The sequence below is a fragment of the Pteropus medius genome, unplaced genomic scaffold, assembly GCF_902729225.1.
Source record: "Pteropus medius unplaced genomic scaffold, Ma_sr-lr_union100, whole genome shotgun sequence".
Taxonomy (NCBI): Eukaryota; Metazoa; Chordata; class Mammalia; order Chiroptera; family Pteropodidae; genus Pteropus; species Pteropus medius.
The window spans coordinates 25,837,912-25,859,736 of record NW_024344378.1 but is presented as its reverse complement, the minus strand read 5'-3'; the positions used below and the strand labels follow the sequence as shown (position 1 = coordinate 25,859,736).

At 37.5% G+C, this 21,825-nt stretch overlaps 2 long non-coding RNA genes across 2 annotated transcripts; one reads left to right on the top strand and one right to left on the bottom strand.

The window, feature by feature from the left end:
- Positions 1-926: 926 nt before the first annotated feature.
- On the bottom strand, positions 927-11,149 carry LOC120609303 (uncharacterized). Its single transcript, XR_005654728.1, has 2 exons — positions 11,048-11,149; positions 927-1,186 (listed from the first exon to the last, which is right to left on the bottom strand). It is a non-coding gene; the product is annotated as an uncharacterized LOC120609303 (long non-coding RNA).
- On the top strand, positions 8,612-16,102 carry LOC120609302 (uncharacterized). The gene is made up of 4 exons (XR_005654727.1): positions 8,612-8,763; positions 9,098-9,180; positions 14,220-14,311; positions 15,975-16,102. It is a non-coding gene; the product is annotated as an uncharacterized LOC120609302 (long non-coding RNA).
- The last annotated feature ends 5,723 nt before the right edge of the window (positions 16,103-21,825 follow it).

Here is a 21,825-nt window from a genome sequence, read left to right as displayed (position 1 = left end):
GGCCTCAATGACCACAACTCATTTAAAGTGAAGATTAAACATTTTAACCAGAACAGGGTCCTAATTCAGCAATTTTATTTATGTCCAAATGCAGCGCTATTGGCAATGAAGAGCAATAACCCAAGATGATAATTGTGAGGGCCTTTAGAGTTCCCTATAAATTTCCCCTGGTGACCTCAGAGCCAATGCCGGACTACAGAGTCAAATATTTGTATTAGGTGTTCCTATGTTTAACACACTAATTAAAAAAGGCTGGAATTCTTTGATTCTATCTCAAATCATTTTACTTCTAATCTCTTTCTGGAAAAGCTTGCTGGATAAATGGAACTAAGAGTATGCTTTCTTAAAAAAGGCTTTACCGTGTTGCAATAAATCCAGGGACCAGGGACATTAATGTACTTGAAGTGCTCTTAATGAGTCTATGGTGGGGATCATCCTTCTAGTCCTGTTTCAGGGACCTTTATTTTGAAGGTTATAAATCCTTTGAGAAATGACTATAATGGGGGGAAGCTTTACCAAAGGAAACATTGAGTTCAAACATAGCTAAATGCACTAGCCAGAAGGGCAGGTTTAAGGACAGGTGAGGAAGCCGTGACACTTTGAGGCATTAACTCAAAAAATGTGTCTTTGGTGAGGTCACATGACTGGCCTTGAAAGCTACTCGGAGGAAACCAAAATACCATTTGGAAGTCTTTCCACTGACGCTATAATAATGCATTTCTCTTCTCTTCTTTTCTATTTACAGTTGGGGGTGGGAGGGACTATAGAGAGCTCCCATCCAAAGTGTTGTCTGAGGACCCACCACCTGCATCAGAATCACCTGGAGGAATGATCAACCCTAAACACTCCCAGGCCCAATCTCATCTTTATTGAACCAGAAACTTTTGTGATGGTGGTGGAAGGCTTGGATTCTGAATTTATTTTTGTTTATAAAATTTATTTATTTACTAATCTACTAAAAATGACTAATAAAACTATGACATGTTAACATATATATCTCGGGAAAAATAATTATATTTTCCAAAACAACAAATAATTTAGTGAGAAGAGTGGTATTTTATATTTTTGCAAATCTCTTTAATGTCTGGCTTTAATTAAGGACAGTTGAATTCTCTTTTCTGCTTCTTCATTGACTTTGTTGTGATATGTTGTTTTGGTTCAAGTCTGGCCTTGTACAGGAATGTACCTGGAAAAAAGAAGGGCATTTTAATAGCATTCTCAGATAATTGTGAATTTTTTATATGTGTATATGTATTTCGCCAAAACTAGACAAGTAACAGTTTCTTAAAGGGTAATTACAATGTGGAATCTGAAATCATATCACTGAAATTTTTATCCTGTTACATTACAATTTATTCACCTATCTGGAATCTGCCTTTTTTATGCAGCTACTTAGTGTGATATTTATACAGAGCGTGATTTTAGAACCACCAAATCCAATGCAACCCTTTTATTATCCAGAGGTAAACTGAGGCCCCACAAATGCATCTTCTCATCACAGAGCCCAAAGGCCTTTTGTGATTCTTCTTAGGGACTAGTATAGTGCTGGAAGCATAATGGGAAACCTGTACATTCCTCTAAATTCCACTGTATATTTCTTTGGATCCAAGAGGCCTATTCCAAAGGGGAAAATGGGGGAAATGGGGAGAAAGGCTGCTTATCCAGGTGGGCAACTTATTCAGGGAAGGATGTCCGAGGAACTAAATAAGAGGCAGAAACCAAATCAGAAAGCCAATACCCTCCCTTGTATAAAAAGGCAACCCTGGGTCTATGCAACTGGATAATAACTTCAGTTTTCAGATTCTTGATACATCAGACCAGAATGAGATGTTGGCATCTTGTGATCAAATCATAACCCCTCTCGCCGTGTGTGGAAACATTCATATTGACGTTAGGTTTTCTTTCATGTAGTTTTATTGAAGTCTTCTTTCTTCTAGCAAGATCAGGATAATTAAAGACTTAAAATTGACCCACACTTGATATAAATGTGCATCCCTCAGGAGAGGAAAGGAGAAGAGTATACTAATGTTACATCCTACTGGGACAGAGACTGTTCACTGACCTGTAGTATCCATTCTCACTTTTCATCATAACCGAATTTGCAGCTATGCACATGGCCACCAGAGTTAAAACTACATTTTCCAATATCCCTTGCAGCTAAGTGTTACTTAATTTTGGCCAATGAGGTGTGAGTGGAAGCACTCTAAGGCAGTTCTGGGAACCTTCTTTAAGAGCTAACTGATATATGCCCTTTGCCCTTTCTTATTTCCTTTCTCTTGCAGCTCAGTCGTGGGCCATGAGGACAAGGCCTAAGTGTAGGGTTCTAAAAATGAGAGCAGAAAGCTGGAAGTTTGCCAAGACCTTGAGGACTTCACAGAGCAGACTTACTGTCAGTTTGAGCTTACCTCTAGACTGTTACCTGAGAAATAAACACAATTCTAGCTTGTTCAAGCCTTTGTTATTCCAGGTCTCTATTGTTTGCAGCTAACCCTAACCTAACTGATAACCTCTTTTTATATCTGAGAGAAGAAAAACCATGTGACTGCCCATAGGCCCTTCAATTGGCTGTCAGTCGTCCTATGAGATTTTATAGTGTGGAGCAACAATGAAACAGTGGTGCTTTCCTAGAGAGTGCCTAGGGGCCAGACCTCTCCCAGCTACCTTGGCACCCAGGGCATAGCATTGTGTTCCCATCAAGATAGAGGACAAAAACCCTGCTCTGCTCTTACTCTCTTGGCTCTGCCCTTACCCTCCACCAGGAACAAGGGTTGGTGTGGCTTCGTTCAACCCAGAGGATCGCGTTAGGATCATTTTTCTCCCTGTAGATATGTATTTAATCCTTATTAGAGATTTATTTTGAACACCTCAGTTTGAAAAATATTTGTATTTTTATGTACAGTGTAGTTTTTCATTTTGATTTATATTTCTCTTTGCCTAACTTTCACTGATTTTACCCATTTTAGCTTTGATATAATTTTTTTACGTCTAAGTTTTTGTTTTTTTAACTTGGTTTCTTCTTTGCTATTTTATTTATACTCATTATTTTCTATTTTTATTTCTATAACTTGTCATTTTATTATTTCCTCTTTCATTCCTTTAATCTTTTGATAGAATTTTTAAAAATCTACTTCTGTCATCTTTCTTTTTATCTTGAAATTATTGATTACTTTTCTTCTTCAGTTTTGAAAGTTCTTTTGTTACTTTAACTTGTCATTATTTAATCTTTTTGATTTTTGTGGGTTTAGTTTGTTTCATTTTTTTTGTTTGTTTATTTTTAAAAATTTTAAAAACTTTTTTCCAAACTTTTTAAAAAACTTTTTTTAGAACTCGTTTTACCCTTTAATATTAAAGGAGTCACAGTTTTCATTTGATTTTTGGTGTTATGGTTTTATTATTTAACTTTAGTATTTTCATTTCTATTATGCCTATTTTTTTGTTGTTGTTTTCTACCTGTAACTTCTGAATTAATTTTTATTTACATCTCTGTATTTATTTGCTTTAATGTGGAAGTATGGCCATAGATGTGAGGCCATGATATCCTGGCCCCCATTTTCTAACTTGCTTCTCTGACTAGGGGTACCTTGACTAGAGGCTGGGGGCTGAGAGAAGGGGAGGAATCTGTAGTTTCTGTAGTGGGTCTAAAGGTGCAGGAGCTAAAGGATAAACATAATACATTTCCTTCAAGGATCCATTTCGCTCAAAGTACTGAGAGGAAAATAATTCTGGATCCTTGAAGATCCTTGGAGAGAAATGGTTGATGTATATACTTGAAATTCACCCAAGTTTCAAAAATTGATCGACTCAATGTAGCAACATCTCAATTGTAAACCAGTAAGAAAAGAAGCCTCCAGGTGACATTAGTGTCACATAAATTAAACCAAAGGCTTCTGCCTTCTTTTCTCCTTTTAATCTCCGCTTTAAAATTTAAAAAGCCCCTTCCTTATTCAGCCTGCTTTTGACATGCCCTTCAGTTTCTTCCTGATTTGCTAATTCTCTCTTTCCATCACAATTGTCCCATGAAGCCCCTGTTTTTCTTCCTGGGCCCAACTCTTAGACAAAAGGGGTCTCAGAACATTGCACTTTCCTTATGTTTTCCTTATGTCATGCTCAGTGTAGCAAGAGATTGTGTTTTACCCATGTGTTTCTCAGGCATATCACAGTGCCTGGTTCACTGTAGGTGTTTGATGAATGCTGAATGAACAAATGAATAGGTGGATGGATGGATGCTCAGCAGTTAAGTTCACTATTGACTTCCTGATTGCCAATATAATGGCCAACTCTCAGTTCTCATTACTATAAACCTTTCTACAACATAACCTACTCAACTTTCTCTACTACCTTTTATCCTTTCTTAAATATATTTTCTCCTTTGGCTTTCAAAATTAGATAGTATCCTAGTATAACCACAGCCTCTCCAAATAGTTATTTCTATATCCTTTATTGCTTCTTATTTCTTCTCCTGACTTTAATTGTGGACATTCCAGGGGTCAGACACGGGACTAATTTCTTTATTTTATGCCTGGTTCTACCTGAATAGTTGTCACAGCTTCAACCTTCACTGTCATGCTGATAACTCCCAGATCTATTCTCTAGCCTTGACCTATCACCTGAGCTCCTGCCTGTTATCTCTGTCTGCTTACCACTGGAGACTCCTGCCTGGATTTCCACTACTAAATACCCCAAAATGACCTCTTTAGATTCCTCCCAATGGGGGAAGTGTCTATGTGTGTGTTGGGGAGGAGGGTATTTTACATGCTTTTGGCACCAGTGCAAACAGTAATGACAATAATAACAGCTACCATATTCTTATTACCTACTATACATTAGGACTGTATATTTATCAGCTCATTTAATACTCACAACAACCCTGTAAGATAGGCCTTATTTACATTTTTATAGATGAAGAATCTGAGGCTCAGAGAAGTTAAACAATCTGCCCCAAATCACAAAGTTTGTTATATGGGATTCAAATTCAAGATCATCTAGCTCTAAAGCTCAAGTTCCTTCTGCTATGTCACACAACTATCACACTTTAAAATTTACAGCTAAATTCCTTGAAAGATGGGCAACATGAATGATCTCTATGAGTTCTTGGAATTTGGCATGATCTACATCCCTCCATTGATGATTTTTGCCAATAACAGATGGCGATTAAACATAGAGGCTTTGGACTCAAGCAGACTTGGGTTCAAACTCAGTGCCATTATTTACACAAAGGGGCGGGTTAGTTAACTTCTGAGGCTCAATTTACTCATCTGTGAAATAAGGGCACTAACACCTACCTCCCAGGAGTACAGGGAAGAATCAATGAAAGAATGTATGTCTAGAATCAACCAAAATGTTCATCAACTGATGAATAGATGAATAAAATGTCGTATATCTACACGCTGCAATACAGTTGACCTTCGAATGGGGGTTAGAAGAACCAACACCTATGCAGTTGAAAATCCGAATATAACTATTGTTGGCCCTTCACATGCTCGGATTCCCAACTGCTAATTGGAAATATTACTATTTAGCAATTAAAAGACGATGAAGTTCTGATACATTCTATAACATAGATTACCTGTGAAATCATTATTCTAAGTGAAAGAAGTCAGTCATGAAAGACCACATGTTGTATGAATCCATGTGTATGCAATATCCAGAATAGGCAAATCTGTAGACACAGAAATTTGATTGGTTGTTGCCTGAGGCTGCAGGTAGGGTGGGAGGGTGACGGTGTGAAGGAAATAGGAAGTGACTGCTAATAAATACAGTGTGTCTTTTTGGGGTGATGAGAATATTCTAAAACTGATTGTGTTATTGGTTGCACGACTCTGTGGATACACTAAAAACAACAAAAAACAAACAAAAAACCCGAACATTGAATTGAACACTTTAAATGGATGAATTACATGGTATGTGAATTATATCTCAATAAAGATGTTTTTCAAAAAAGAGTGTATGTCAAATGCTTAGCATATAATTGGTGCTCAATAACCTCTCCCTGTTCTGACTTTATCCATCTTGCCTGTTTTGTCTCCAGCAATTGTGAACATTTGCTCCTACTTGCAATGCCCTAGCTTTTCATTAACTTAAGTATAGGCTGTTTTCTCCCCTTGTTAAACACCTGGTGGACTGACTTTATCTCCTTTTGAGGTGCTTGAGGATTCGGGGAGCAGTCTGCCTGCTGCTTCTTACTGCTTGACCTCTGTCATGGCTTCTTGGGCTGTCCTGAATGTGCCCTCCTTCACTGAGCCTGTCAAAATCACTTTCCTGGTCTACCTTTCAGAACTTCTCTTTCTCCTTCTTAATCAGCAAACACTTGGTAGGTAACAACCCTAAGCAGAGCATCTCTAGGCATTGTGGGTGACACAAAGAGCTCTTTGATTGTGGTTGGGGAAATAGCACATGGATATAAAAACACAACAAAGATGACAACACAAGCTTGTTAAGTTTAATTGTGTAATTTTCACTTAGGTGCTATGGGTTTAAAGAAGTGGAAGATCATTGGTAAAGGAAGTCTTCAAAAAGCAGTTGGTTTTTAACTAATCGGTAAGCTTCATATTGGAAAAGAGAATGGGGAGGGTGTGTGAGCAAAGGCATAGATATACGTCTTCCTTCTTCCCTTCCTTTTCCCTTCCCTACACATTTATTAGGCACATATTATATGTTAGACCCTTGGGTTATAAAAAAAAAAAGAAAGAAAGAAACGATAAGATTGAGTCCTGCCCTCTAAGAATTTACCAATGTGCAGAAGCTGGACATACAAAGAAATGACAAGAAATCCCTGCATATAGCGGAGCAAATGAGATACTTGTCTGAGTTTGTAAAGGCATCACAGAAGAACTGGCATTCAGGAATTTGGAGTGAAGAGGTGAGGGAGCAGATGCCATTTCAAGTCAAAAGGTGAGGAAGCAGGATACAGCAAAAGCAAAGGCCAGGGGCATGATGGCTGGGATCAAAGGCTGGGAGCTAAGGCTGTTAAGATGTGTTGGGGCTTCACTGTGAAGGTTTTATGTTTTGCGTTAAGCAATTTATATTTTATGTTGAGGCAATCAAAGGTGGTATTGGGCCACCCTTTCCACTTCTCTTAGGCAAAACTGTCTAATCTTGGTTCCTTCTGCTTGAACATTAGCTTTCTCCCAATGCAAGTCTCTTTCCTGTTTCTCCTGAAGCAAGGCTCCTTCCTGTTTTCATTAAAGTCTGAATGCTGTCATCTTCTCTTAAGGTTCTGCCATATAGGTCCCTAGGTAAAGCACACTTTCCTTACCCTCTTTCATCTTTCACACATCTTACTGGAGGGCAGGGAGAGAAGCTTGATAGCACCTCCCCAGTAGAGAGCACTGACTTCAGAATCAAAATAATGTTGATCCCACAGATTTTTACCTGTGGTCAAATGCAACATGTCTATTGCATGCCTTTTCAAATTTTATTTTGATTAAAGCATTTTAAAATGTAGGCCCAAACCATCCAAATAAATGCTTATAATGTTCTCAAGCTAAATTAGTACTCTCCATAGAATTTTTCTTTCTGTATACCGAAAGATTTAAGACATCTTTTTAAAAACATAAATCTCTTTGTAGATCATTGAAGGATTAGTAGAAAATCATATAACACACTCAAATATACTTAAGAAGTATTTTTAAATAGAGCACTGTGTAGATATTATTTCTACAATCTACAAGCGAAACGAGATTGTAGTTTCCAAACAAAATAAAAGTGCAAGTTGGTTGACTGAATTCATACTCATTTATCATGTTCCTCGGTACTGTATTAATATCTTTAACTGGCCAGTCAATAATACAAAAATTAAATCCTCAGTAAATCTTATCAGTACCACAAAAATAATGGGATTTCTGTTTACAAGGTGTCGATTGTGTTCAGAGCCTTTGATAATGACTGCAGACAGTCAATAAACACTGAGACATTTACATGGTCAGTAGGAGCCTAACTAAACTATCTAATCTTTCAAAAGACAGTCAACACAATGAACTCTAAACCTAATCCTCTCAAATACTGGAGAGACAGTTTAGTGCTTTAAATACTACTCAACCCCAAACCACACACTAAAAAGAACCATTAAGGCTTTTTCTTAAACTCACAGAAGTGGGACATTCTGATTTTGGTTCCATTTTCTGATGGCAAATCTTTACCTTAGGATCTAAGTTCAACCTTTTATAGCATCTGGGATTTGCAAAGGGTGACAAGTATTTTAAGTATGGTAGGACTTGACTAAACAGGGAAAGAGTAGTATTTGATGCTTATTTTAAACATTTAAAATGACTTTTTTTTGTATTTAAATTTCAAGAAAGTAAAACGCATTACTTGCTGGTTTTTTCTGTTATTGTCCAATAAACTCACATTTACTCAGAACTCCTGGGTAGTTGGTGCTATATTTATTGCTGGGGTATTTTTAAAAAGAAACCGAAAGAACAAAAACTATTATTAATTAACAATTTTCTCTCTTCCAGGCCTGTGTTACTCAATAAAGATAAAGGTTTAAAAATTCTAAAATCCTGACAAGAGACTTGCATAAGGGAAGTTGAAAATGCCTAACTATTGAGTCATCGATTTAGATATTAAAAGAAACTTTGGGTTTTCAGTGGCACAGAGAGAAAGAGAAGGAATTTCAGCATGACTTGTATAAATACTCTTTCGAGTCTATGTTTTCATGATGTTAGTCAATCATATGAAGTTGCTTGAGAGTGCATTTGTTAGTTACTGGCTGGAAAAAGTGGGCCCTGGCATCCCACCCAGAAGGAATGATTTTCCCGAGAGGTTTGATTTGGGGGCTATATTTTTTTTATTTTCTTGTATATGTCCAAGATGTTGAGTTCTGTGTCGTTATTGTTTAAAGAACTTTTGATTTATGGCTCTATTCCAAACCTGAGGCAAGAGTGGGACTTGAGAAAGAGCACCCTTGCTGCTTGTGGAACAGCTTTAATGAACCACTTTCAAAACAAATGAAGTCTTGCTTGAAAACTGATTAACAAAATAGACTGCCAGAGAGCTGATGTTCAATTCTCTTCAGGCTATGGAAATGAGTCTTTGGTCGACCTGGCACCCTGCCATGTCAGAGAGCCCACTGGAATCTCTACTTTGTCGTTTGCAGGAAATGGCTGGAAGTGAGTGAAAATCTGGAATCCAGGAAGAGGATTTAATCATGGCATTATGAGGTCACTCTCTCTGTATCAGGTCAGCAATTGAGAGAGAAGAAGGTTGGTTTATTTATTTTGGGATGAGTGAATGGGGAAGCTCACATTGGCAAGCCTCTAAGTTCTAGTGTCTTTGGACATCATAAAGGTTTAGATTTGAGAATTTCAGTCTTTTTTTGTTAATGGACATGCAACACTCTGAACTCCAGCAATCCTTCAGCTCCATTGAGACCTAAAATCCATTGATCCAACCACATTTTCACTATCCCTCATTCCTTTCATGTCCTCACTTCCTTCCTTACTCAGCTTAAATCTGTGATCAAATATTTTAATAACTTCATTGACTGTACTCTCAACTCCCTGTCCCTCTCTTGCTTTGATGAACTAACTTGGCTGTACTACAACCTTTGCTAAATTCGATTTTCCCCTACTCCATTCATACAGTTAAACGAAGCTGGAGAAAAACACACAATTAAACTAACTAGTCTCATTTTACAGTCCTGATCACTCATCTCTATGGACCCTTCAAGCTGCCCAGCAATCATATTGCATTTCCCTAAGCCATTCATTCATTCACTCTACTGGAAGGAGATTCTTTTATACCTTTTCTTTGCTTCTCAAACCTTCAACCCCTCACTGTCATGATGACCTTGCTTCCTATATCTGAGAAAGTGGAAACAATCAGAAGAAAACTTCCACAAGCTCCCACAACCACATCTACCTACCTACCAACATCTGGGCTCACAGACTCTGCCTTCCCTCTTGTTCTTCTGGATGAGCTCTCCACACTCTTTACAAAGGCCAGCATCTCCACTTCCACCTCCTTGCCTACTTAGTCAAGGACAACGCTACAGCCATTCTCCTCTCTCTCCTACATCATGAATTTCCCTCTCTTTTTCCTGGTACCCTATAAGCAAACTCTCATCATTAAAACAAGAACAAAAACTCTTTTGATCCTCCTTTTCCTTCTAGCTTACCCTCCCCCCATTTCTGTCCTTCTTTTCATAGCAAAATTTCTCAAAAGAGCATTTACTTGCTGTCTTCAATTTTTGTCTTTTCATTTCTTCTCCTCTAACCCCCACTATCCACTGTAGCTACTCTTATAGCAACCACAGCAAATGCAGTGGTGGATTTTCAGTTCTTATCTTACTTGACCTACCTTCATTTAATCTTTCTTACAATCCCTCCTTAATTTCAAACGCATAAAAGAAGCTGCAAAACTGTTATTCTTGGGAACATTTGAGACCTTGCTCCTTGACATATGTTGTCGGTTTAGCCCAAATAAACTCTTATACAAATTCTCTACAGATTTGGGTGTTTCCTATATCAACACCCTTCTCAGTAAGTTGCAACTCCATCCTTCCATTTATTGAAACAAAAAAATTTTCACACCACCCTTGACTTCTCTTTATTTAACACATCTCATTCTAATCCATTAATAAATCCTGTTTGCTCTACCTTCAAAATATATTCAAAATCTGACCACTTCTCAACATCTCTATTACTACCACCCTGGTCCAAATTACCTTCTAGCTGATCTCACTACTTCTGCTACATCTGGTATATAGCAGATATACAGGGGAGATTCAAACCCAATTATTCTTCCATTTTGAAGACTTTGATCTTTCGTCTGGGCTCTGCTGTCCCTCTGCCTCTTTACATTCAGTGGTTGCAAATATAGGCACCTCCTCTATATCTGTCCCCATTCTTTCCATTCCTCCTTAGTAATGGAATCTTAACTACATACAAATAACATTGTGACCAAAAAAAGACTGTCCTCCCCAGTCTCATGTGCAGATAAGTGTGGCTATGTGACTAAGTTCTGACCAATGAGATAACAACAGATGTTTCTGAGTGGAAATTCAAGGAAAATTTCTAAGTAATGGGAACATACAGTTCGTCCATACCATTTTTGACTTTCCCCATCCTTATTCCTGCTGCTTGGATTGAGGACTTGGTGGCTGGAGCTCCAGCAGTGTTTTTGTATCCTGAGATGACCTTGAGGATAGAAGCCACTTGCTAAAGAGAGAAAGCAGAAATATAAAAGCAGTCTGGGTGTCTGATGACTTTGTGGAGTTGCCACGCTTATCCTGGACTATCCTAGTCCATATCTGGACTCTTTTACATGAGAGAACAAAGGCCACTGTAGTCTCTTCTCTGTGACTTAAAGCTTAACATAATTCTTATTAATTCACCTTGTCACATATTGCTTCTGGATCTTTTACAGAACCTAGAATAGTGCTAAGCACAAAACTGGTTCTCAACAAATGGCAGTGACTGGTTGCTTACGATAAAGCAAATTTCCTCAAAGTTTTGTCTGACAATTCATTCCTATCATCAATAATGACATGATTGAAGTTTTGGATTCGAGTTTGTCCTGACACTTCTAAGGAAACTTCTTTTGTGTTGAATTATCCATCATAATTCAATATGATTGGTCAAAATGAGTGGTTAACATGATAAACATGCCAAGCTGTATAGGACTTAAATTAATAATATAATTTGTATAAAATATAAAGTATAGCTTATAAAGTAATAAGACTGAGTCCGCAGGTGTTCCCTAAAATAAGCTCCTTTACCTTAAGACACTAAATATAGATGAAAATACTATTACCACTCTCAGTTTTTTCCTCTGAAACCATCACAAGACAAACTTCTGTAAAATACAAACTTTGGATCTTTACAACAATTTTGACATTACAAAATCTATACGAAGAAGAAAATAATGATTGTCCATTGTGTCAGAATTTTAGTGATGTGATATTTTGACTTACAGATGACTTAAAAGAATACAACTTATAGTCTTGATCTTTCCTGTTATTGAGAGGTCTTAAACCTCCAAACCACAAATCTACCTCTCAGGCTTTGAATTTGCAGGCCTAGTTAAGCAGATAAAGAGTTGAATCTTACAGGTGTGGAAAGTTGATTGGGAGATGGTTTATTCTATGATAGTTCCTCTTGAGATTCAGCCCATGGGATCTGGACATTATTCATCTCCAAGATGAATTCTGATTGATAGAAAGAACATTCCTTTAAGTGCTATCTTTTCCTTGGCAGTCTCCGGGCAAGTTATTTAACCTCTCAGATTGATTTTTTTTTTTTAAATTTGTAGAACAGATACTAAAAAGAGCTATTCAGACTGTTGAGATTATAAAATGAGAGAATATATGTGAAAAGGCCTAGTTCATAGTAGTCACTCAATAAATATTTGTTCATTCATCTTGATAACATATTACATTTTATAAATGCCTTTGAATTTTTGAAATGCTTTCGCATACTATACAGCTATTGTCAAAATACCAAGCGCCAATTAACACTTTCTCTAAGAGCTTTTGGATGGTTGTATTTTAATTATTTTAGGATGTGACCAACTCTTGTGGAGTTGGGTTAGTTGGCTTCATTATCCTCCTGCAACATTTCCTTTGCACTTGTTGATTTCCATGGCTACATGATGATTACTTCCTGAGAAACAAAAGAACACATGTGTTTAGAAGTAAAAAGGAAGCATACAGATCACCTATTGAACCATAACCCCGTAAAACCTGGTATAGTTGGAAATTTTTCTTTTTATCATAGTGTGTTTGAAGTGAAGGAATTCACATTAGTCATTTGTTCAGTTTTTACTCTACAATAGGTGTCCTTGTAAGGGTACAGATTGTGTAAGGCCTTATAAACCAAATATATGAGATAAACGCTTAACAACATCAAAATTTTTGAGTAGTGACCAATCCAGAAAAGTTTTCTAGGTAATGGGAAATTTGAAGACAAAGTATGAGTGGAGGAAGAAATAACTCACCACTCTAAAATACACTGGTTCCTTTTTACTACATTAATTAATTGATTAATTATTTTAGCAAACATTTGTTGAGGACTTCTATGTATGAGGTCTTATACTAAGTTCTCTGAGAACTGTGAAGATGAATTAGGCCCAGAGGTAGTCTTCAAATAATTTATAGCTTAGTATTGAAAATAAAGTATATATGCCCTTGTCTAAATTATGTCTTACATGAAGTACAATTTAGGACCTAGGGTGGCTTTGAGGAGGGAGCTGTCTGTGTTGGATCTTGAAAAATACATAGAAATGTATTCACCAGACAGATGGAAAGGCATTCTAGACAATAGGAATAGCATCTACAAAGGCCCAGAAGTGACCAGGCTCAGAGTTAATAGAGCAGAGATAGGACAGATTGCTTTGGGGAGTAGGAGCAGATTATGTTGGGGATATCAGCACTATTAGTAGGTGGGTGTTTGGTGTATGGAGACTGGGAAGAGAGCGCTATAGACTGAATGTGTCCCCTCAGAGTTCATATGTTGAAACCTATTCCCCTATGTGATGATATTTGGAAGGTGCGACCTTTGGGTGGTGATTATGTCCTTAGGGTAGAGCCCCCATGAGTGAGATGAGTGTCCTTATAAAAGAGACCCCAGAGAACTTCTTTGTCCCTTCCACCAGGTGAGGACACAGTGAGAAGATGGCTATTAATGGACCAGGAAGCAGGCTCTCGCCAGACACCGAATATGCCATTGCTTTCATCTTGGACTTCCCAGCCTCCAGGACTGCGAGAAATAAATGTTTATTGTTTAAGCTACCCAGTCTATAGAATCCTTCTATAGCAGCCTGAATGGACTAGGAGGAAAGTTAATGACTTCAGTTTCAAACATGTTGAATATTAGATGCTAGTGGGACAGATTATTCTGGTGGAGATGGTATGCAGGTTGTTAAAAATGAAGATTGGAGCTTAGGAGAAAAGTGCAATTGAAGATTTAGATTTGGGACTTGTCAATACGTGAGTAGAAGATGAACTCACAAGAGTCTAGAGAAAGAAGAAAAGATAATTGAGGACAGATTCCTCAAAAACAACTACATTTAAAGGACTGACTGAGGAAAAGAAACCTGGGAAGGAGGCTGAGAAGAAGCCAGGGAGATATGATGAAACCACAAGAAAATGGCAGCTTTCCCCTTTCTCCACAGTATAGTCCTTCTTTTAATGATCGTTGGGGAATGTTAAAGCAGGGGAGAAAAAAAGAACCCACTAAAGGTGCATTTAATCAGATCCTTTTTTTGTGGTCCTTTTCTAGGATTTGCGGTTCTTTTTCTGATGTTGATTCTTCTCTTCACCTCCAAAAATAAAATCCAGGAACCTAGAGAAACGGAAGATTCTAGGATTCAGGTAAAAAGGATGGTCCTGGGTTGTGAAGCGCCAATGAGCCAGGAAGATGGTGTCACATATTGGTTATGAGCTCTAGAGTTAGACTGATCTGCGTTCAGAGCCTGACTCTGAGGTCCGAAGGTGGGTTCTCCCAGCAGGTGTGTGTGCCATCCTGGGTGTGGACTGCAGGTGCCTCACTCCCAGACCCCACCCACTCTCAGGCCACTTGGAATAAAGGAGAAATTTCTCCACTGACCTGTGGACTTTTCAAGGGCTTGGTAATTCTAAGTTTTTAAATATATAGTTTTCTTTTTAATGATTAATGAGTAAACTAAAAAACATAAAGGTCTGTTTATAGGAAATAACTTTATAATAAGTATATGAGGATTGTAGTCTCTACATTTTTATGGGTCACTGACATTTTCAAAACTCTAATCACTGAGCATCAGAGACACATCTACATGTGTCCATTTGAAAAGGAATAGAAGAACAATACTACTCACCATAAAATTATAATGCCTTTGATTTAAAAAACTCAAAAACTTATCCTCAATGGTTCATAGTACCTTTCCTAAGGCTTCTACAATGCTTTTTATGTCCTGGCATTGTTTTTGAAGACCTTATTTGCATTAATTAGTTTCATCTCCCCAACAAATTTATGGGATAGGTCCTTATCTATTATGTAAATAAGGAAACTCCAGGCACAGAAAAGTACCCAAGGTCAGATAGCTAATAAGTAGCAGAGGTAGGATTTGAACTTAGGCAGTCTAACTCCAGAGTCAATGCATACAACTGCTACACTACACAGAAGCCTACTTTGATTCTGGTACTTGGCTATATAACTGGGCCCACTTTGTTTATCACCCAGCACAGAAGGAAATTTACATTGTGCATGTAAACTGAGGCTTTCTCACCAGGGCTCTGGTTGGCACAAGTTGTGGGGTGGGGTAGGTGGTGGGAGATATATTTGTGTTAAATCAGAACAAGCATGATAATTATTTATACTAGTGGGAATCATAATCACACAATGATCTTATTTGACAGTTGACCTCTCCAATTCCATAGACAGGTGACTTCAGCCCCTTCTTAAGGCTAAGAGAGAGGCTTGGTGCTTATGGACAAAGGCCAAAAGTGTGTATGCTAGGGAGTCTCCAGGGAACACACTGACCCTGCCTGTCCTCTATGATCCTCCTAGAGAGTTTTCTGAGGGCCCCTTGTGTGAATAGCTTAATCTTTTAGTTGGTCTCCAGGAGCCCACACTGATTGTCCCTTATCAGAGGGCTGACTGAGAAAAATCTCAGGAGTTGGATAGAAAAGGCTCCAAACCATCAAGTAGAAACATTGCTGCTGCCTTGTTGGGAAATGAATACAAAATAATTTGGAATCACTCTAAGGATTGTATCCAACATATGCTATAGTACAGACGTTTAAAAAAATTTTCAGAACAAAATATTTTATAATATTATGCTCAGTAATGAGGACATTTTACAACTTAAATATATTTAATATCACTTATAGAAGAAAATAACCAAAAACACGTAAAAATAAATCAGATTAGGCTTTGTCTTTTGATTAATGTTTTTTTTTAACCGAACAGGAAAATACTCATTAACAAAAGTTTTGAGAACAATAAAGTAAGTGGAGGTTATTAATATGAAAATATTGTCAATTGTTCCTCCCGTAGAAATCTCCCTGGACAACCCACTTCCTGAAAAATGACTCAGCAAAAGCTACCAAGAAGAGTTGTTCACATTTAATACAATTGTTTATGCCGGCATTTATTTCTTATCTATAAAGGCCCCTTGTGATTGATGATTCATGTTTCTTTTCAATTATGGGCTTTGAATGCAAACTATTTCATAATGTAAACAAATGGCTTCAGTATTTAAAGCAAAACATTTCCGTTTGTTTAGTACTATTTCCTATTTTATGCCTGAAACCATATTTTTGAGGAAATTGTTTGGTTTTAAAAGAGAGAAAAGAGAATGATGGTTTAGGAAAATGTGTGCAGAGGAGGGGTGCACTTGCTATAGGCAGCCTGCCAGACATGTGTGGATGGGGCACATGTTAGCCTATCCTCTCATAGCACGGCCCAAAGAAGTTAATGCACTGCATTCTGACTGTAAAGATTCTGGTTTTCCTGTGGGAGAAAAGGGTATCTTTGGCTTCTTGATGGTAGGCCTTGTAGCATATCTTTAATTTTTCAGTTCTACTGAAGAGATCTGAACTACATGAATAGAGGATAAATGAAATAGTTGCCAAAAATACTAGAAAAAAAGAGAGCAAGGTATGTAGTTAAATGACATTTTACATTTGCTAATATGAAAGATAAATTAAAACCTAGAGCATGAGCCAGTTTCAATAAAGTATGTGCCAAAACTTGACCACTAGGTAGCACCATAATCTAGTTCTATGACAGTACAGCTGAGGCTCTTGATTCTATATTGATCAAGATAAAAATGTTTAAGATTTACACTTGGGAAAAGATCAACAAGGGCACTCGAAAGTTTTTCAATCAGAAGACCCTAATATAACAAACAGAAGAGGTATGAAGGTCAAGTATTTACTTGGTAGAGCTATTTCTACTTTGATAATTATGGTTATTGAAATCTCAGAGAAACAGACAATGCAGGCAGTAGGAGAGATTTTACCTTGCCTTCTCTTAATATAACCTCAGATTTGCATGAAGATAGAGAAAAGAAATAATCAGTAAGTTAAAACAATTAGTCCAGAATTTTCTTGTCAAATTGGGAAAATGTCAGTTTAAACACTACTGGTATTTGTTTCAGAAAGTCATTATTGTTTTCATCATTCCTCCTGAAGTCTTCAATTCATCCAGCAATCACTCAGCACATTGCCCATGTGTGCCTAGCATCATGCTAGATGCTTTGAGTCTAAAGAAGCATAAAGCAGATTCCTTGCCTTCATGTAGCACATAGTTCAGGAAGGTATATAAATGTATAATGAAAATAATAATACCAAAGGATAGAGCTCTGATGAAGAAATGTTCAAAAGAATTATGGGAGATAACAGGAAATCACTCTTCATAACAAGGTGGCATTTGAACTAGGCCGTGAAAAACAAAATCATAACAGCTGACACTTACTAATGCTCATCATGTGCTAAACACTCTCCAGAGTTCTCTCTCTACCTAATAAATGCTTACAAGTCATGTAATCTTCATAACAATCATATGAGGGAGATGATGCTATTATTATCCCCATGTTTACAGGCAAGTAAACAAGTTTGGGGAGGACATTCTAGATAAAGGCAGCAGCATGTAAAAGGGTTCAGAGATGTACAAAACCATGGCATGTTCAGAGAATAGCGGCTCAGATAACAGTAATGATATTATAATGTTCATGGAAACACTATGTCCTCTATAATTTTACAAACAGAAAAATGTGAGCAGTTACATCAGAAATTTAGAACAGATTTTTAAAAATATTTTCTTAATTACTTAAAAATTTTATTCTTCAAGGAACAGTAGAAATATAGTTTATTGAGAAAACACAGATCCATTGAAAAACCAAAATGCTTTTTGTAATGAAATAGTACATCTTAAATTTTGAAGATAATAGAAAAAAATATATACAATGGCCTTGTGGAACCCCAATTTTGGATACCATAGACTTTTCTTTAAAAACTAACTTTAATATAACAAACCTTATTGCTGTGAGTCTTCTGAAAATAATAATGCCATAGTTTTAAAATTTAATAAACTATTTAGAAAGGTATTATTTCTAATGTTGACATAATAATACTAATATAACTAAAACAACTTTCAACTATTTTATCTTAGCCTTTGTAAGTTAAACTGTGATATCAAAAATTAAATATTTATTGGTTCCCCATTACTTACAAAGCACTGTACTACTGTGTCAAGATTATTTATTGAACAAATATTTATTGAGCACCTAACTTATGCCAGCCATCCTGCTAGTAGCTGTGGATATACTAACAGTAGCCCCAAAACAACAATGAGGGCCCACTCTCTGCTTACCTCTCCATTTCCACACTTGTCTCCAGAAAGCTGCCCTTGTTCACTATCCCAGCCATATTTCACTTCCCTGAACATGCCCGAGGGGCCCCTGTTCCCACAAACTGCTTTGCATATGAATTGGCTATGAGTACCCTCACTCTCCTAGAATATCAAAAGAGTACTCATTCTTCAATGCTTAGTCACAGTGCCCCTCCTGTATAGATATTTTGTTCTCTTCTGAGCGTTCTTGGTATTTGAAAAATCACCTTAACCATTTTTAAGTGTACAGTTCATTAGTGTTAAGTATATTTATATTGTTGGGAAATAAATCTCTAGAACTTTTTCATCTTCCAAAATTGAAACTCTATAGCCATTAAACAATTCCCCATTCCCTTCTCCCCATCCCCTGGCAGCCACCATTCTACTTTCTGTTTCTATGAATTTGACTACTTTAGACACTTCTTATAAGTGGAATCATATAGTATTTGTCTTTTATGGCAGGCTTATTTCACTTAGTGTAATATCCTCAAGGTTCACCCATGTTGGAGTATATGACAGGATATCCTTCCTTTTAAAGGCTGAATAATATTCCACTGCATGTTTGTATCACATTTTGTTTATCCAGTTATCTTTCAATGAGTAGTGGGTTGCCCTTCCTGGCATTTTTATTCCTTCTCCTTTTCTAGTACTCATCTTTTACCTTCGTATATTAAAATTATTAAGGTATTTATTTTTCTGCTTTCTAATTTGTATGTTTCTTTGTTTATTCATTCATCCATCTATCCACCCATCCATTCAACAAATATATGTTGTGTGTGCCCTATTTGCCAGGCACAGTTCTAGACACTGAACATACATCGGTGAACAAAACAGAAAAAAATTTCCTGTCCTCATTAATCTTACATCCTAAGAGGAGAGATAATAAGCAAGGAAAATAAGTGAAGTGGACAATATATTGAAAGGTGATGACTACTAAAGGTAAGAATAAAGGAGAGGGAGTGGAGTAGGGATAGGGAAAGCTCAATCAGGTTTAAAATGTTGGATTTTCTTTCCAGCGAGGGTATCACCGAGATGATGACTTTTGATTAAAGTCTTGAAGAAAGCGAAGGACTGAGCCAAGTGGATATCAGAGCAAGAGCATTTTAGAAAGAGGGGTGAGCAAGAGGTGGAGCATGCTTGGCCTACTTAAAAAAAGGAAACATGTTTTATGACTCTGTTAGCACTTTCGGCTATGGCTCAATAGACTCCCAAATCCTAGTCAGGTAGCACAAACAAGCCTTGCGAGGTTTTTTTTTTTTTTCCCCTCAGTTCCAGTTTAATAGAAACTACAAAAGATCAAAAGTAATGCCCCACTACTATACACATCTGTTGGCCTGCCCCATAGCAAAGTTCAGGCTATTTCCCTAATAAGAAGAAAGGCTCGCCTCCCCAACCCCTGCAACAAGGGCTAGGAAGGAACAAGAACCACTGGCTTAGGGCCACTTAAACATCTCCTGTCAGTGGTCGGGCTTGATCATAGGAAGTAGTCAAGCAGTTTGAGCTGCAGCTGGGAGGAGAGGTTGAGGGTGGAGACTGAGAACATTCCAGTCACACACACCATTCACTTTTATGGCTGTCTTGGAATATGGCTGTTTAAAAAATTTTCCATTTCCTCCTTTTCTTTTCCTTATTTGGTGAATTTGTTGTCAGCACTATGGGGTAGGAGAGGTTGTTTTTCTTAAATGTTACTTTGAGGAGGAGATTGTCTCCTGTTCATACAATCTGTGTGGACTTCCGGCAGGAAATGGCACTCAAGGAAAGTTTTGAATAAAAGGAAGATGCTGGTTAGCCAGTGGAAACAGGAAGTTGTTGCCTGTGTCTTACACAGCTTAGAAGAAAGTAAGAGGCAGAGAGAAAATTCACTTAACAGAAGTGAGAGGAGCAAAAGAGAGAAGTGTAGGAGTAGAGGAAGGGTGGGGAGAACTAAAGATCAGAGGAGGCAACCAGGCCAAGATCTTGGAAGACCTTGAATCTCCTGGGGGGCTGGCTGTACAAGAAAAGGATGACGGGGCTGTGTAGTAGGAACAGGGTCATGCAGTAACAATAAGTCAAAGCTATTATGGTTTGTTTATTTACTACTTTGTAGTATGGTATTACACTATTCTAAAAATACTCTATCTAAATTAATACAAATTTCTCATTATGTATATTAAAAGCATATGTCTATATTACATATTCCACTTGAATAAACAGAAAGAAAGAGCAAATGTGGCGAAATGTTAACAATTGGTGAATCAGAGGAAGAGTATATGGCTATTCATTATATTCATCTTGCATGGCTTCTGTCAGTTTGGAAACTTAAAAAATAAAAATTGGGGTAATGCGGGAGAAGACTCCATTTTTTTAACTATGTGATATTTAAGGCTGAATGGGTCATCACTCTTTTATGTTCATGGTTATGTGGCATTACCTATGAATTTATTCTCTATGATATAGTATAATGATGACCAAAGCTCTCTTATGGGCAGAGGTATTTGTCATCTTGTATTTGCGTACTGTCAGATTCTGATAAATTCAATCTTGAATTGTCAGATTTTTTACCTAACTTGGACCAACATTTTCTCACAAGTCAAAGGTAGCTCTTAGCTTCTAGCTTTTGCTATCATTCACTCATTCATTCAATAAGCATTTCTTGAGCACTTACTGTATGCAGAGCAATGAGTTAAGTGTTATGAGGAATACCAATGTGAATCAAGTAGATATTCTGCTCTAAAACAATCTGATAATTTGATATAAATTAAAAACCTTGCACATAAATGACTTTATGACTTTAACACAAGATAGAAAAGCACTGTTTTGTGTAGTCTTAAAGGAGGGCATCACCCCTTCCTCTTGGGGGAACTGGAGTTAGGTATACTCCTGTTGCATTTCTTCCTTCCTTCTGTGGGGGGACACTCTAGAGCTAAGAAATTGAGCCTCTTAGTGGGGCTGAAGTGAAGGATGCTGCATTGGTTTGCTATTGCTGCATACCGCATCATTTAGTGGCTGAAAACAACAATTGCTTATTGTCGTTCCTGTGTCTGCGGGTCATGTGGGGCAAGGCTAATCTAGCCTGGGCTTGGGTGGGCAGCTCTGCTTTAGGCGGCTGCAGCTGGATGGGAATAGGTGCTTTTCCCTGTGGTTTTGTGGATCAGTGGGGATGACTTTGCTTCATATATCTCTCATCCTTTTTGGACCAGCAAGGTAGCAAGGGCATGTTTTTCTCAGGTAATGGCAGAGGTGCAAGAGGGCAAGAAGAAATGTCTGAGGCCTTTCTAGGCTTGGAGATCACATGCTGTCACTTCAGCTTATATATCATTGGACAGTAGAAGTCACATGGCTAAGCCCAAAGTCATGGAGCACAGAGGCACACTGTGCCTGCAGTGAGGCACTGGCAAGGGTATGGATACAGGGAGAAGTGAAAAGTGGATGCAATTTATGACATGTGCCTTGTATGCCATATAGGAATACTACATTTTTAGGAGGAAGAACTCTTTTTTTAGAGCAATGTTATAAAATTTCATGAAAGCTTAAA